Source organism: Borostomias antarcticus (assembly GCF_949987555.1).
Source record: "Borostomias antarcticus genome assembly, chromosome: 3".
NCBI classification, from domain to species: domain Eukaryota; kingdom Metazoa; phylum Chordata; class Actinopteri; order Stomiiformes; family Stomiidae; genus Borostomias; species Borostomias antarcticus.
The window spans coordinates 1,944,440-1,956,939 of NC_140236.1; the positions used below are offsets into that span (position 1 = coordinate 1,944,440).

Genomic DNA, 12,500 nt, shown 5'->3' on the forward strand with positions numbered 1-12,500 from the left:
TATGACATCAGCTAATGCCATTCTACTGGCAGCAGATGTGATATTGTCAGCGGCAATAATCCCGAAAATCCCAACTCCCCCGTCATTGGATGTGAGGAAACAGGGTGGTATAGAAAACAAATCAAGCAGGAATTAACAGCCTACGGTTCAGGCATGGACTGCATTCATTTGATGAGAAATAAGATGGAAAATAATAATATTTTAGCAGATCTGATGTAATTTCAAGCCGAGACAGATAATGGTGACCTTAGATTGTATTACGATCTTCAGTTGACATTGGAATGAACAGGAACTATTGAATATTCTGTATAATTGGTCATGGATACAAGGGGTCTCGCGCCAACAAAATGTGACCTTTTTCAGCGTTTTACAGGACCATTCAACTTCAAAATTTCTATGAGATGTTGAAATTGAAAATATTGAACGTAGTTTAGCAGATAACAACCATGGTTGATAGGTGGGGAGAGAAAAATAGGATAGTTTTTGCAAAACTCAAGATACCACAAAAAATGTTCTATAACTGAATACAGCACATAGCGTAAGGTCGAAACGGCAATACCTACAGTACATGTTTAAACATGTTTTTGCATAAAAACCATAAAGCCTCACATCTAGAATCACTTGACATTTTATGAAGATGGGAAAAGAACTTAGTTTCATTTTTGTTTTTAGAGACTGTTACTACTGTATGCTTATTCAATACTATGCTTACAGTAAACTCACATACACTGTGGCTTACCAGCAAGATGGGCAGTCTGGCTTGGAAACAGACTCTCATCTGAGCGCACTAAGTGGCTATTTCAAAATAAAAGCCAGTGCATAAATTCAATTAGCAGGTTTTGTCACGGCGGAGCCAGAGCTGGCTAATTAGTCTCTCAGTCTGAGCGAGCAAACAGGAGGGGCCCTGCCTGGTTCTCCATCCCTCTCTCTCTCTCTCTCCCATCATCCCTCTTTCTCTCTCTCTCTCCCACCCCTCTTCATCCCTCTCTCTCTCTCCCATCCCTCTTCATCCCTCTTTCTGTCTCCCATCCTTCTTTCTCTCTCTCTCTCCCATCCCTCTTCATCCCTCTTTCTCTCTCTCTCTCTCCCATCCCTCTCTCTCTCTCCCATCCCTCTTTCTCTCTCCCATTCCTCTTCATCCCTCTCTCTCTCCCATTCCTCCCTCTCTCTCTCTCATCCCTCTCTCTCTCTCCCATCTCTGTTTCTCTCTCTCCCATCTCTCTTTCTCTCTCCCATCCGTCTCTCTCTCTCTCCCATCCCTCTCTCTCTCCCATCTCTCTTTCTCTCTCCCATCCTTCTTTCTCTCTCCCATCCCTCTCTCTCTCGCATCCCTCTCTCTCTCTTCCATCCCTCTCTCTCTCCCATCCCTCTCTCTCTCCCATCCCTCTCTCTCTCCCATCTCTCCATCCATCCCTTCCTCCCCTCCTAATGTGCTGTTATCTCTCACTCTATCCCTCTCTCTCCCTCTCGTTCTCTTTCCGTCTCAAACTCTCCCTTTCCACTCTTCCTCCTGTCCTTATCCTCTTTCTACCTCTCCCTCCCCCCCCCCCCCAGACCCAGTGGCAGGGAGCAGACGTCACAGCTGATTGGGTCTCCCAGCCGCCTGTCAACGCGTTAATTGGCCGTGGCGCGTTAATTGAAAGTGAAAGTGTGGTTTCCGGGTGGAACTGGCGTCTGTGTCCGTCCGGCTACGGTAAAAGCCTCAGCGTTTGGGGAGAGAGGGAGGGGGGGAGAGAGAGAGGGAGGGGGAGAGAGAGAGAGAGAGGGAGGAAGGAGGAGAGAGAGAGAGAGAGGGGGGAGGAGAGGCTCTGTTGGAAGCCTTTAATTGATTCAGATTTGGCGTTTGATTGACGGCGACAGGAACTGGGCAGCGACAAGGCGGGCCCAGATGACAGCGATTAGCGTGCAACCAAACAAGCTGTCACTTCTCACAACACGTTAGCTCTGGGGAAACACCGCGCATATGGCTCTTTAAACCGTCAGCAGTCTGACAAACACACACTTCCTACCGCACACAGGGAGGGACAGACGGACACATGGACACAGCAGTGGTCTGTGAGGCTGGTAGCGCAAGAACGGCCAAAAGGACAAGCATGAAATAATTCTCCTTGCACAATATTCACAATATGTGCTCAGGCTAGATTTTAAGTTAGCCATTTATTTATTTGTGTTAATATACTGCTGCTGCTTGCCATAATCAATGACTAGATTTTCTTCTGCCACGCCTGGATTGCAGAGACCTTCTCTCCCGTGGTTCTTAACCATCCCAAAGTGTTACGAGGACCCATCCTAACCAAAGGTTAATGCGTTCTAGGGGCTCACGTGGAAGCGAGAGCTCCCCACAATCCGCTTATTTTCGGCGGGTAATATATCGGCAATGGTACAGGGGGGATGGATTCGGGCAGCAAGAAACAAGACCCCCGCCCTCCCTCCCTTCCCAGACTCCCCTCTCACCCCCCCCCCCCATCCTCCCCCTCCTCCTCCTCCTCCTCCTCCTCCTCCTCCCACCCCGCTCCGCTCCAACGCCCTCGCCAAATTAAACGCCGTCCTTTAATGATTGTGACCGGAGCAGCTTTTTCCCGCCTGTGAGAGCCGGCGACCACGAAGCCACTCGCTACGCTAGAGCGACGCTAGAGCGAACTGAACTGGCTGAGACCAGGGAGAGGGAGAGGGAGAGGGAGGGAGAGGGAGGAGGAGAGGGAGAGAGGGGGGCAGGGGGTGGGGGAGTTGTTTGCTGAAAGCAGCAGGGAGCAGCCCCTGTGAAGAATGTCAGGTCAAATTGTTCTTGACAGTGCTAATATCAGCACCTCAGCCATAATTACATGTAAATAAATAGTGAAATGGCTCTCAGCTGGAGACTGAGTGAGAGAGGTGGGCTGTTAGTGGAGCCAGCTGGGGACCCGAGCGCATCATATCCAGTCAGGACGGAGACGGAGAGGGGGAGATACCCTCCGTAGTTGAGGGTAACGGTATCATTATTGAGGTAAAATCAGCAAATATCTTTAAAAAAAAGTAACAAAAAAAAAGTTTGCCTTTCAAACGTTTCTAGAGAGCGGCTACTTCTGTGCAGAAAAGTGAGGATGTTGAACGAGGTCAGTCCACCCACACCCCAACACACGCCAGGCCTTCGGTGGGTAGAGTTAGAGTGAGGTCAGGTAGTATTGAGTGACGGTCGCACCTTTGCTTGGCTGTAATATCAATCACTGCTTCTCCACCTGTCACAGTGGTATCTGGAACCAACAGGAAGCACATGCACCCAGCTCACCTTTGACCTCTGAGTGTCTCCTGCAGGTTCACACATCAGCGGCCAGTCCAGACTCCATGAACCTTTCACCTTTTGACCTTCGACCTTATACCCTAGACGGGCTTAGCTCCATTGCACTGGCAAGCTACTGTCCTGATGCTATATCAAGCACACTGCATGTGTCTTTTTTCATATTATAATATTTCTAACAAAATCTGTAGCTAATAACTATCTTTTACCACAGAGTTAGTGGTATTGTACCGTATTTTATATTGCTTATTGTGTATTGCGTATGATGTATTGTGGTGTTCTGTTGCGTGCTGTGTTCTGTTGCTCTGGAGCTGTACAGCACTTTGCTCAACCTTGGTTGTTTTAAATGTGCTTTATAAATTTGAGTTGAGTTGAGTTCATAAACACAGAAAAAATCTATGGTGCAATAATTTAGCTGATATTGTATCCAATCCTGTTACACTTGTGAAATTGGTTTTGAAATTCAGTCCAAACTGTAGGACAATCTGGATTTAAACACTGAAGCAGTATTGATCTACAGTATTGATCTACAGTACACCGTGATGAGATGCTGGTTCAAGCAAACATTTGGTCTTGAAGGTCTACTGCCACAGCATGACAACCAACAAACCTTTAAGCATCTGATACTACGGCACGTCCAGTATGGAAATCCTAAAAGCACACTTGCATTACTCTCAAATCCCATATGGAAAAATAATGCCACTGCATATAAGTGCCTATATGATCTGTATTCAAGATGCAGTCTATAAGGAGCCCTTTAATGAGAAGCACCTCCCTTAGTCATATAGTCTTCCGAGTCTATTGTCGTCTCCCATCTGTCCCTCACTTAAATCCTCATATTCTAGGATTTTCTCGACTGCCTCTCCAAGAGAAATGTAAATCTCATTCCCTTATATTTGCTATGCGTCAGGAAGCAACAGTTCACTTTGGGCAGGAAGTATATCTGTCACCCGCACACAAACAGGAAGTATATCTCTCACCCGCACACAAACACTATGCATTTAAATAGCATCTTACTGTCCGCCTTAGCCTTTCATCTGGGGCAGAGAGTAATACCCCGTCTGGAGAGAGTTCTGGGGCAGAGAGTAATACCCCGTCTGGGAGAGAGTTCTGGGGCAGAGAGTAATACCCCGTCTGGAGAGAGTTCTGGGGCAGAGAGTAATACCCCGTCTGGAGAGAGTTCTGGGGCAGAGAGTAATACCCCGTCTGGGAGAGAGTTGAGAGGAGAGCAAGAGGATGGAAAGAGAGGTGAGAGGGGAAGAGAGAGAGAGAGAGAGAGGGGGAGAGAGAGAGGGAGAGAGAGAGAGGGCAGAGAAATAAATGGGTATGGAGAGTGGCAGGGCAAGAGAGAAGGAAAGAGAGACAGATAGATAGATAGATAGATAGATAGATAGATAGATAGATAGATAGATAGATAGATAGATAGATAGATGAAGAGTAGTAAAAAAAAAAAAGGAGGAGCAGGGACTATATACATCCAAAAGAGAGGGAGAAAGGGGTGGTGGAGAAAGGGGTGGGGGAGAGAGGGGTGGGGAAGAGAGGTGTGAGGGAGAGAGGTGTGAGGGAGAGAGGGATGGGGGAGAGAGGGGTGAGGGAGAGAGGGGTGGGGGAGAGAGGTCCGAAAAGGAGGCATGCATATCAAAAGGATAGGAGAACTAAGAGGAAGGGGGTGTGGCTGTACTGGACACCCTGGGCGTTGACCAGGTCCCCTACTGCCCACACCTGCATCTTCATTTAAACAAATCAACATTAGCCAATATTATCAACAAATAACCATGAAAATGAATGACCTCATGCAATCACATCAGATTCTATGTACCAGTATAAACTCAATACAATTACAAGAGCACAAGTTCATTAGAGCCACTATGGTTGGTCTTTTATTAGTAGTATTTTATTTTCCAATATCCCAATCTGTTAACGCCCCACCAGACCACCAGGTGGTGCTGTATAGAATACCCTTTAAACGTTTTAATACCGATTAGACTTGTTATTGCCTTAGTCACCTCAGCTGCCATATTGGTCAGTCTGACGTAAGTGAGCCATAGCTGCATTCACCTCCATGTATTTCCAAACGCGAAAACAACGGCAGTGAAAAACAATCAGAGTCTGGTAATGATGAGTTTGTAACCCCGATAGTGTATTCAGCCTGTTATTTTGACTATTTTGGTTCTTGAAGTGGTGTTTTTATATGTTTTACTTTTAACATTGAAGTCAACGGGCACTTCCGCATCCGCACCCCTCATTACGTCAGACTGACCAATATGGCTGCCAGGTGAATAAGGTGAATAAAGGAAGCAGGAATGTTTACACACCAAACCACTGAAACTCTCTATACCTGTAATTATTACAAGAGCAGGAAAGACTCAACCGAATCCATGCTTTCTAACACAATCCATAAAGACATAAATAAAATAAAATAAATATATGCTAAAAACATTCCGCCAGTGGAAATGATTTAAATTCCCTGATTTTCTTGGCAGCATCCAAGCAGGTCTCATCTTTTTTGGTAAAGCTTCTTACTTTTTTTTTCTTTTTGAATTCTTGCCAAACTGAAACAGTGTCTGTATTTAGAATGATTTCTAATTAACAAGTATCAACCCCCCCTTGCACTGTCTCTCCCCCCTCCCCCTCTCTCCTTCTAAGTATAGAAGTGATGTAAATAAATGCATTCATCCCTTTTCGATTTGTTGACACCAGAGCTTGCCAGCTGACACCGTGCCCAGTAAAAGGCTTAATACCCCTAAGTTTTAAATAGCGAAGAAGGACTAGGAACTTGCTTTCATTGACATTCAGGTGCACAGTGTCTTGTCAAAAGCAAATGAGTGGGAATAGAGGGAGAGAGAGAGGGAGAGAGTGGGAGTGACACGGAGAATAAGAGACCAGAACTCATTTCTCTCTCTCCTGGTACTGTATATGTTTTTTTTCTCCCTGAGCATTTCCCTGTGCAAAGGGCTTCTTAAATATAATTCATCCCCTTTTTTAAGTGTCTGTGGTGCTAATGGAAGTAGCTATGGGAGTATGAGAGCCCCCTCCTCCCTCGCCCCCTCCCCCTTATCTCAGTCAGACAGTTGTCAGGAATCACGAGCGCAGGCCTGAGTTAGCGCGCGGAGCGGGGAGCGCGAGCGGGCAGGCAGGCAGGCAGGCAGGCCCGGGGATATGTGGATCAAAGAGAGACAGCAGAGACTCTGATCCCCCCCGGTTTGCTGAAACCCAGCCTATTCTCTCTCTCCCCCCCTCTCTCTCTCTCTCTCTCTCTCTCCCTCTCTCTCTCTCTCTCCCCCCCTCTCCTTTTCTCTGTCTAACATCAAATAGCTAGCCGGAGCTCCGCCGTTCCAAAACACAAATCTTCCTCTCCTGCACCAACTGCAATGGAAACAGAGCTGGCGGAAAAAACGGTTGTTTTTTTTCCCCTCTATGAAATTATTCTTTTACTTTTAGGACACATCTCGTAAATGGATTTGTTTTGTGAGTGTGTTCTTCCTGTGGCAGGTCAATAAGTTCTCTGTCCTGACAGAAAGGGATTAGAGGACTCACATTGTCTGTCTGACTGACATATATAGGCCTATATAACATATTCTCCCAGTTGGGTGACTCAAAATAGCAATATAGATTTACTGGTATTTGTCAAAATGGAGGCTCAAGAAGATCAGCTTTATTTCATCAAGTGTATCTGCTAGAAGAAGGGACTGCACATATCAAGCGTATTTTCCCATCACAAGGATCACGTTTCATATCTTTTCTTTCACTCGATAAGACCTGGAATTGTTTACATTATGCTACATGAAAGTCAGGTCTAATTCGTCCTTCCATTCGATTTGAAACGGACGACACAAAACGGCCTGTGTGAATGAGATTCCAAATGCAATATACAGGATCCAAATTGAATTATCGCCTGTCACACGCCATGGCACGGCAAGCCGCCGTACTGTGTTGAGGCTCAATCTTAGAAAATGCCCCTTACATTGTCACCTCATGTAAATGATTGGAGACATGATGAAAGGGTCAAGGCTGCTGATCCCTCATTTTAAACAGCCGTTCTGTTTTCCGTTGGAAAGCATTTATTTTCTCTTTTTTATTTACTAATGATTTTATTAACTCAATATTTTGTATTATTATTAGAATGAATCATTCCCTTTCATGGGTTTTCTAGGTCCCATATTCCAGAACCCACACTTCCATATATGTGAGAAACATGTCTCTCTCTAAGCCTACAGAATACAGTATAACATATAGTTCAAGCTGCTGGACAAACTCAGGCTGGAGATGAGGCTCTCTTACTGTGATATGAGACATGTTTAGGGGTGATATTAGCAGGTATACATGTTTAGGGGTGATATTAGCAGGTATACATGTTTAGGGGTGATATTAGCAGACAGGCATGTTTAGGGGTGATATTAGCAGACAGGAAGACATGTTTAGGGGTGATATTAGCAGGTATACATGTTTAGGGGTGATATTAGCAGACAGGCATGTTTAGGGGTGATATTAGCAGACAGGAAGACATGTTTAGGGGTGATATTAGCAGGCAGACATACATGTTTAGGGGTGATATTAGCAGACAGGAAGACATGTTTAGGGGTGATATTAGCAGGCAGACATACATGTTTAGGGGTGATATTAGCAGGCAGACAGACACATGTTTAGGGGTGATATTAGCAGACAGACATGTTTAGGGGTGATATTAGCAGGTATACATGTTTAGGGGTGATATTAGCAGGCAGACAGACATGTTTAGGGGTGATATTAGCAGACAGACAGACATGTTTAGGGGTGATATTAGCAGGTATACATGTTTAGGGGTGATATTAGCAGGCAGACAGACATGTTTAGGGGTGATATTAGCAGGCAGACATGTTTAGGGGTGATATTAGCAGGTATACATGTTTAGGGGTGATATTAGCAGGCAGACAGGCATGTTTAGGGGTGATATTAACAGACAGACATGTTTAGGGGTGATATTAGCAGGCAGACAGACATGTTTAGGGGTGATATTAGCAGGCAGGCAGACATGTTTAGGGGTGATATTAGCAGGCAGACAGACATGTTTAGGGGTGATATTAACAGACAGACATGTTTAGGGGTGATATTAGCAGGCAGGCAGACATGTTTAGGGGTGATATTAGCAGGCAGACAGACATGTTTAGGGGTGATATTAGCAGGCAGACAGACATGTTTAGGGGTGATATTAACAGACAGACATGTTTAGGGGTGATATTAGCAGGCAGGCAGACATGTTTAGGGGTGATATTAGCAGGCAGGCAGACATGTTTAGGGGTGATATTAGCAGGCAGGCATGTTTAGGGGTGATATTAGCAGGCAGACAGGCATGTTTAGGGGTGATATTAGCAGGGAGACATGTTTAGGGGTGATATTAGCAGGCAGGCAGACATGTTTAGGGGTGATATTAGCAGGCAGACATGTTTAGGGGTAATATTAGCAGGTATACATGTTTAGGGGTGATATTAGCAGGCAGACATGTTTAGGGGTGATATTAGCAGGCAGACAGACATGTTTAGGGGTGATATTAGCAGGCAGACATGTTTAGGGGTGATATTAGCAGGCAGGCATGTTTAGGGGTGATATTAGCAGGCAGACATGTTTAGGGGTGATATTAGCAGGTATACATGTTTAGGGGTGATATTAGCAGGCAGACATGTTTAGGGGTGATATTAGCAGGCAGACAGACATGTTTAGGGGTGATATTAGCATGTATACATGTTTAGGGGTGATATTAGCAGGCAGACAGACATGTTTAGGGGTGATATTAGCAGGCAGACATGTTTAGGGGTGATATTAGCAGGCAGACATGTTTAGGGGTGATATTAGCAGGTATACATGTTTAGGGGTGATATTAGCAGGCAGACATGTTTAGGGGTGATATTAGCAGACAGGTATACATGTTTAGGGGTTGAGAACCTGTTCACCCTAGCGAGGCCAAACAGGGCGCCTGACTGGGTTTACCCTGTAGCTCTGTAACAACAGGGCAGACAGAAAGAGAGAGAGAGAGAGAGAGAGAGGTTCAGTAGACAGGGTGAGGAGTGAGAGAGAGAGAGAGAGAGGTTCAGTAGACAGGGTGAGGAGAGAGAGAGAGAGAGAGAGGTTCAGTAGACAGGGTGAGGAGAGAGAGAGAGAGAGAGAGAGAGAGAGAGAGAGAGGTTCAGTAGACAGGGTGAGGAGAGAGAGAGAGGTTCAGTAGACAGGGTGAGGAGTGAGAGAGTGTGAGAGAGAGATAGAGAGAGAGAGAGAGAGAGAGAGAGAGAGGTTCAGTAGACAGGGTGAGGAGTGAGAGAGTGTGAGAGAGAGAGAGAGAGAGAGAGAGGTTCAGTAGACAGGGTGAGGAGAGAGAGAGAGAGAGAGAGGTTCAGTAGACAGGGTGAGGAGAGAGAGAGAGAGAGGTTCAGTAGACAGGGTGAGGAGTGAAAGAGAGAGAGAGAGAGAGAGAGAGAGAGAGGTTCAGTAGACAGGGTGAGGAGAGAGAGGTTCAGTAGACAGGGTGAGGAGTGAGAGAGAGAGAGAGAGAGAGAGAGGTTCAGTAGACAGGGTGAGGAGTGAGAGAGAGAGAGAGAAAGGTTCAGTAGACAGGGTGAGGAGAGAGAGAGAGAAAGAGAGAGAGAGAGAGGGGTTCAGTAGACAGGGTGAGGAGAGAGAGAGAGAGTGAGAGAGAGAAAGAAAGAGTGAGAGAGAGAGAGAGAGAGAGAGAGGTTCAGTAGACAGGGTGAGGAGAGACAGAGGTTCAGTAGACAGGGTGAGGAGAGAGAGAGAGAGAGAGAGTGGTTCAGTAGACAGGGTGAGGAGAGAGAGAAAGAGAGAGAGTGAGAGAGAGAGTTAGAGAGAGAGAGAGAGGTTCAGTAGACAGGTTGAGGAGTGAGAGAGAGCGAGAGAGTGAGAGAGTGAGAGAGAGAGAGTTAGCACCTGTTGATGTGCTACGTTGGCCTCTTTCACAGAGCTGCTTATAGTTGCATAAACCAAAATATGATTATGATTAATTTAAACCCATTTTGCTCTGTCAAAACCCATCACAAGCAATGAGGCAGACTCCCAGAGAATGCCCTTGTAATCAGAAGAGAAAATACAAAAGTTATAATGGCATTATTTGCTTTGAATGCTTCCTTTACGCCACAAAATGAAAAACAACAACACACACACACACACGCACACACATTTCCATATAAATTCCAATGCCTTTAACTGAATGGAGTGCTGGCAAATCTCCTCTCTGTATGCCTCTGCTGTAAAGGAAATATTGGCTCTGGCTTTTCGCATATAGAACACTTTATTATACCACATACAGTAGAGTTCAGTAAGCTTTTGGAAAAGACATTCTTGGGGCGAGAAAGAAAATAGGGTTGAAGTGGTCTTGGCTGCAGACAAAGCTCACATGCAGGCAAAACGTGCATTTGAACGTGAGGACTGTGAATCACTGCCCTTCAGTAATCAATTTCCTCAGCTCTTTTCAAATATAGTATTTATATCAAATTTAAATACAGCTTTTACATTTCTTTCCCAATTGCACAGGTAATTCAATCAGCTTTTACACCAATTCTAGACTGTCCTTTCTTCCTCTCAGAGAGAAATTGAATTAAAAATCACTTTACATTCCTCGCCTAACACATAAACTCATACGTATGCAAAATTTAAGTAATAGAAAATCTTTCCCCCCAATACAGTAGGCTGGTAATCCCGGATGTAAAACAGCAGAGGCTTGTTATTTTATCTCGTCTTCCTCCTCGAAGCAGCGAGGGAGTAGGGTTAATAATAATGAAAAGGCAGAGACCGTGTTCCTGATATTTATGCAGGTTTGCGCGGCGCGAGCATTAGCTTCTCAAAGCCCCACCACTACGATTAACAATCAAACACTGACGAAATACTACTGCTTTCCCACAAGCCCCCCACCCCCAACTCTCCACTACAAGAGCAAATCTCTTTTCTGTCACCAAATCCTTAATTCTTTCTTCTCTGCAGTACAAGAGGGAGTAAAACCAGTTTCCAATCTGCTTTGAGAGAATCTTTGAGGGGGGCGGAGGGTCGGTGGGGGGTGGGATGGAGAAACTCCCAATAAAATATGTGTGAACGAGAGGGTAATTGTGGACAAATGCGGCATTGAATTTCATTTACGACTCTTTAAACACCATTTCAATCTTATTTTCTGCCTGTTAGTCAGATCGTGTTGCTCAGGGTGGGCTGGACTGTCTGGTTTTCATGAGTAATTGCGTATAATTTACTATTGGCCCCTGATTTTGCACCAATATCAGTCATTTTTCTATTCTGTGCTGGTTAAGAATCCATGGTTATTGTTCAAGGCATGGGAAGAGGATAACATTAAGACTGTCTGTTTGCATGAACCCACACAAACACACACACACACACACACACACACACGCACACACACACCATACTCGCACACCTGCTTACACACACGCACATATGCAAACCTTCTGACACCAATTGATTTACAGTGACGTTATGTACTGCATTCCATAAGAGTGGCCGGGATCAGAGGATATCCTAACATACAGTAGCCATCACCACCACAATACCGTATACTGTATATATATACTATATGCACCAAGGCACCAATCCAATCAATTGCAACAAAAGGCTCAACCCCTCACTGTACTTTGAACTCTACTAAAGCCAGATGTCACTATCCAATGTCAACCACAGCAAGATTGTGAACATCCAGATGTGCAACAATTCATTACAATAGTGCTGTGCTGTGTTGACGGTAACATATGTTACTCTGAGAGACACTGAGGACATTGAATTGACTCATTAGTTAAATGTTAGATTTTTCTTCTATTCAATTGAAAATGATAAAAAATCTCTCCTAAATAGTCGTTCTCCCTGTAGTGAATAGTTGTACAAAAGGTTTGTTCACTGTGGAAATCAAGTTCAAAGATCGAACTTAGATTTATTTAGAATCAAAGCAGAGAACAATTACCATAATTGGAGAACTCAGGGATGAGTGATTGAGTAAATTGTTCAGTCTTGTAATTTCAAGTCCCCCTGTAGCAGGAGGAAACTGGTGCCCTATGTATCAAACCATAGCTCAGTCACAGGAGACCTGCTCAACCAGAGAGCAGCCATTCAGACGCTGTTCAATCAAACCCACAATCTGGATGTCTGGGAAGACAAAACACGCCTCCTTCCACAAGTCTGAGAACGATTGGTTGGGACTCTGGTGATGGATGAAGAAAGATAAAGGACACCAATTCACAACAAA

General features: G+C 45.0%; 1 protein-coding gene across 2 annotated transcripts in view; it reads right to left on the reverse strand.

The window, feature by feature from the left end:
• LOC311307577 (paired box protein Pax-7-like) overlaps positions 1-12,500 on the reverse strand; it is a gene marked incomplete at both ends in the record, with an annotated part of 56,076 nt that overhangs the window by 7,411 nt on the left and 36,165 nt on the right. The window lies entirely within an intron of this gene.